This window comes from Chenopodium album, chromosome 9, assembly GCF_948465745.1.
Source record: "Chenopodium album chromosome 9, dcCheAlbu1.1, whole genome shotgun sequence".
NCBI lineage: Eukaryota > Viridiplantae > Streptophyta > Magnoliopsida > Caryophyllales > Amaranthaceae > Chenopodium > Chenopodium album.
This window is the reverse complement of record NC_137842.1, coordinates 49,777,358-49,783,189: the sequence shown is the minus strand read 5'-3', so window position 1 is coordinate 49,783,189 and position 5,832 is coordinate 49,777,358. Positions and strand designations below refer to the sequence as shown.

General features: G+C 38.4%; 1 non-coding gene across 1 annotated transcript; it reads left to right on the top strand.

The window, feature by feature from the left end:
* The first annotated feature begins 3,648 nt into the window (after positions 1-3,648).
* On the top strand, positions 3,649-3,754 carry LOC145561047 (small nucleolar RNA R71). The gene has a single exon (XR_014093630.1). It is a non-coding gene; the product is annotated as a small nucleolar RNA R71 (small nucleolar RNA).
* Positions 3,755-5,832: the final 2,078 nt, after the last annotated feature.

Sequence of the window (5,832 nt, the reverse complement as noted above, 5' to 3'; positions counted from 1 at the left end):
ACTCTGACCAATGTCAACAGATTCTTTGTGAGCACTTTGATTGTCAATTTGTCCTCGTTTCTCATCCTCTCAAACTTCATCGAGTTCGATTTTCCTCCCACTTGTCATTTTGGAAAGATGCTCCTTCTCGAAAAAGACACCATCACGAGCAATAAACACTTTGTTCTCGGAGTTGTTGGAGAAGTAATACGCCATGGTTTCATTTGGATAGCCCACAAAGAAACACTTGTCAGATTTTGAATGAAGTTTTTCAGACAAAAGTCTCTTGACATATGCTTCGCATCCCCAAATCTTAAGAAAAGTCAACCTTGGAGGTCTCTTCGTCCATAATTCATGTGGAGTCTTTTCTACAGCTTTTGACGGAGCACAATTCAGTGTAAGTGCCGCAGTTAAAAGTGGATGTCCCCAGAAAGAGATTGGAAGTTCACTAAGACCCATAGTCAATCGTACCATGTCTAACAAGGTTCGATTTCTCCTATCGGATACTACGTTCCATTGAGGAGTCCCCGAAGGTGTCAATTCTGAAAGTATCCCATGTTCTTTCAGATAGTCATAGAATTCTTGGCTCAAATATTCGCCACCTTAATCCGATCAAAGCGCTTTGATTTTCTTGTCAAGTTGATTTTCAACTTCACTCTGAAATTCTTTAAATTTATCAAACGATTCAAATTTGTGCGACATTAGGTAGACATATCCATTTCTACTATAGTCGTCCGTGAAGGTTATATAATACCAATAACCGTTCCCTGTGGGTGTACTCATTGGCCTACATACATCGGTATGTATTAGGCCTAATAAGTTAGCGGCCCTTTCTCCTAGCTTGGAGGATGGTTACTTTATTATCTTGCCCAGTAAACATCCTTCGCAGTTCTCAAATGATAATCAACTGAGTCTAGAATGCCTTCTTGTAGAAGTTTCTTGATGCGTTTGATGTTAATGTGGCCAAGGCGACAATGCCACAAGTAGGTTTGACTAGACTGTGTAGCCTTAGCTTTTTTAACGGGATTATTGACGTTATAAATTTCTTTGTCTAAACATAGCACATAAAGACCATTTTCACACTACTACAAAACTTGGAATAGTGACCCTCAATTAAAGACCTGTTATTTAACCAACGGGTCTGTTTGATAAAAGAGGTCTAATATTAATTATAACGGGTCTCTTACATGCATTAATGACAAAATAAGAGAGATAAAATACCTGTTGCATTGTCAAACTCAACGGGTCTCTTTATTATGTTAGGTCCCACATATTTGGCGTACTAGAAAGATAAGAGACCCGTTCTCATCATTAACGGGTCTTTTCCTTTGTTCCTTGCTGGCTTGCGGCAACAATGATTGCTATTTAATTCATTCCTATTTTTTTTATTATTTAATTTTTTTAATCACTACGAGTATGTCCTTAAATTCATTCACCTACTACAAAAGAAGCTACTGATCTTTCCTTTGCATTCTCTTTCTTCAAAACCCGAACCCCAAATTAAAACCCTACCTCATTCTCTCTTTGAATCAGCCGCCGTCACTCCTTCTCTCTCTTCAATACAGAGTATCAAATTAATCAGCCGCCGTCCACGCTAAGAAGCCAGATCTCTGAAACCAAAAGCGTAAATCCACCAACTCTTCATCATCGGCGGCTCCGAAATGCCACGTCGCTCCTGAGAAAGCCGCCTCAGCAGAAGCCGCCGTAAGCAAGAAAAATAGTAAAAACAAAGAATAACAACAAAAATAAAAGAAAGCAAAGAAATGAGAAGAGAGGTTTAGAATCCGGGTTGCCTCCCGTAAGCGATTTTGTTTGACGCCGTTAGCTCAACGATTACCACCAAAATGGCGCTGTTGCCGGGGAACGGTATCTATGTTTGAGTTCTTTTGATTGCTTGAGTCTAGGTCTTTGTGTATATTTTCTTTTATTTGAATTTTTGCTTTTTTTGTGAAAAAAAAATGGCATATCTATCATTTCCTCCATTTGACAATGAGCCTTTTTGTGAATATTTCAATAGACTTGAGGGATTTTTAGACCATAATTGTTGTAATATTTGGGAGGCTTATGAGATTTGTTTTTTTGGTTTGAATGAGCAAACTAGGAATGAAGTTGAATGCATGCATAATGGTGAATTTAGAGCATTTTCAATTGATGATGCTTGGGATTTTTATGTTTGGTTTTCTAGGGATGTTATAATAGGGGTAATCATGTTTCTAATATTGATATGCAATGTTTTAATTCTTATAATATTAGCATGAATTCCCATGATTTGTCACATGATCCCTTAAGTTAACCTAGAACACATGATTTCAACTTTATTTCTCATTTTGCTCATGATGATGAAGTGCATGTTCAAGTTGATGCTAATGGTGTGTTTCAATATTCTTCATTATTTACCATGCCTTCTTGTGATGTGCTTCATTCCCTTGATGATAAATCTCATGTGTTTGGTTGTGCCCCCACTCCCCAATGTGATGTATATGCTCATGATCTTAATGTTGATTCTTTTAATCTTGGTTGTACTTCTTCTTCTTCTCATGTTGAGCCTCAACCTTCTACATCTTTTGAATCTCTTTTTGATATATTTAAGTCTCAAATTAGGTGAATTTAGCTTAATAATGAGCTTGGGCATAGTAAGGAGATGATTCTTATTTCTATGAGGTCAATTAGAGATAATAAAAAAGAATGAGGAGTGTATTAAGGAGGAAAAGAGAAGAGGAGAAGAGTTAGAAAGCCAATTGTCATCCTTGATGCTTGTTTGTGAAAAATCCCAATTTGATGTGTGTGTTGAGGATGATGATGATGATTTTGAGCAACCAAGAGAATGTGAGGATCCCATTGGTGAGCATTTAAGTGATGGTGAAGGAGTTGAGAATGAAGAGAGTGTTGATTTTGATAACCTCAACCCTACTTCTCATCTTGATGAGTCTCTTATGCATGATTGTGATTCTTCTATCCATGAGTATTTGGTCTTGATTGAGGTTATGACCAATGTGTTCTTTGAGTGTCAAATGAATACTCATAGCCTTTTGAGTGATGTCATTAAGAATGCTTCATGGGAGAGAGATGAGTTTGAAATGAATTTGCATCAATTCATGCATGGCTTTGAGACTTTAGGCTTTAAAGAAGTTGAGGGAGTTGTTATTCATGGTTGTAGTGAAGAAGATTATGTAGTTCCTCTTGGAAGTTTGATGTTTGAGGGAGATGATGATCGTGAGTGTTCTTATTTTGAGGATTCTATGATTGATTTTCATGCTCTTATTGGTGACTTGAGGCATAGTGGTGAGAAAGAGTTCATTTGCGAGACCATAACCCTTATTCCCTCCACTCATGTCCCCTTTTCAATAAATTCCGACCATATCCCCTACACTCCTATATCCTCCCTTCCTTTGTTGATGAGCCTATTGGGGACCCCCTTGTCTATGATGATTTTCATGCCCCTTATTTGTCTTCTTAAATGGTAACGGTGTGCACGGTTTTAGACTATGGTTGTTTGATTCTCTCTCACCGTCTTGCCAATCTCTATAATACTTCTCAACATCCTAAATGATGTCCACCACTTCTTCTTCCGTCCTATTTATGACGGGACCTCCGGCTCCTCCATCTAGGCATGACTTGCCATGGGGACTTAGGCCTCCATAGAAAATCTGAATAATTTGATAGGCTGGAATCCTATGGTGAGGACACTCCCTTAGATACTCCTTATATCTTTCCCATGCTTCACAGAGGCTCTGACTTGGCTTTTGTTTGAAGCCTTGAATCAAAGCTCTTGCATCCGTCGTTTTCTTTTGTGGATAGAAACGAGTTAGAAATTCCTTTGTAACCTCGTCCCATGTCGTTAGAGAATTTAGCTTAACCTCCTTGTCTAGCCATTCCAAAGCATGCCCAATATGAGAAAAAGGAAAGAGCTTGAGGCGGATGAATTCTTTGGAAACACTGTTCACCTTGATAGTTTTGCAATATTTTTCAAATTCCTTGAGATGATTTAGCGGGCTCTCGTGCTTGGCTCCACTAAATTGTCTCCTTTCTATCAAAGTGATCATAGCCGGCCTAATTTCAAAATCATTTGCCGGAGTTGTAGGTGGAGCAATTCCACTCTCATATCTATATGCACCGGGAATCCCCAATTCTTTTAATGCCATTCTCGGATTCTCTCCCATTCTTGCTTGTTCCTCTTGTTTAGGTTCTTCTTCCCTTGAAATGCTAGAGCTAAAAGATCACCTAGCAACCCTTAGTTTTGTAACAGTCCTCTCAATCTTCGGATCGAATGGAACAAGTTAATGACCACATGCTCTATGCATACAACTCAAAGGAAACGATTAGTAGCACGGCTACTAGTGTAGCCTTAAAAAGGGAAATCTTTTTGTTTTTTTTAGAAAGAAATAGACTCAGCAACTATAACAAAGCACTAATGTCATTCCTCGGCAACGGCGCCATTTTGACGAAGGGTGGAACTAGGTCGTCATCTAATTCTCCGTAACAAAAACTAAATTTGTAAACCCTTAACAAACCTTATACGAGTATAGGGCAAGTTCAGGGTGGAACCCAAAGGAATGAATCGAAACCATGTTATAGTCTAATGTTAAGCTAAATCGAAGATTTGTCAATGGTTTAGTATGCAACAAAGATAACAAGAATCAAGAATTCAATCAAATTGCTAAACACTTGGAATATAGGTTCCACATGTAACCTTAACAATCAAGCTAGTTGATAGATCACCCAATTGATTCAAACGTTGCAACGGACAAACAATAATCGCAATCAAAGGAATTCAAAGGTTACCAACATAAATCAAACTAGGGTTCACTATGAATGATTAACAAGGAGAATCACAATCAAATTCAATTAATTAGAGCAATTCCCAAATCAATTGTTCATGTCATTGGAATTTGCAATGCAATCTAGATTAATCTTATAGGTTGATCACTCCTAGTCTAATTAATCACATGGAAAATAAAGTCAACCAATTTAATTGCAACAATCAATCAACCAAGGCCGGAACATCAACAAACAATAATCATTAATCAAGCATGCTTCCCCTTCTCCCTAGCAACTAATCAACTCACTAATCATGGTGAATTCTAAAGCTAAAACAAATTCAATCTCAAACATATTCATCTCAAGCTAAATCAGAAGGAAATACAATCAATCAACAAATTCTCAAAACTAAATCAAAATCCAAACTAACATTCAAGCATAAAAGTAAATTGATATTTACGTAAATTCAAAGGGAAGAAATTTTACTAACTTTGATTAATATGAAGAAGAATCACAAACTTGATTGAAGAAACAATGTTGAATTACAATTCAAATCTAAAGATTACAATCTCTACTTTCTCTCTAACTTCTCTCTAGTTTCTCTCTCTAAAAATTAAGAAAATGAAATATTATCTAAAAGTTGGCCTTCAAAAGGATTTACAAGAGTATATATAGGCAAAGAAGAAAAGTTGATCGGCTGCGCCCTCTCCTCGAAGACTCTGCGGGCACGCATAAATGGATACGGAACCCAAAACTACCTCAGTGGGCAGTCTGGGCAAAACCCGCGCTCGCGGAAACTATAGCCCGCGCCAGCGGCAAAAGGCGCAGAAAAATGCCCTGTTCAAGGTGAAGCCAGGGGCCGCGGTCTCACTGAAGTGGAGCACCCTCTCCAAAATCTCTGAGCCCGCAGGCTGACTGCGGCTAGAGCGCGGAGAGTTCCTGCCCAATATCACCAAAATGTATAGATCCTGCGCCCGTGGTCATGAGAAAATGTGGAGAGCCCTCTCTAAGCCCTCTCCAAGCCCTCTCCATGAGACTTGAAACTCCTTTGCTTGGCTCTTTTTGCTCCTCTTGAATCCTTTGCAAAGCTAAGTT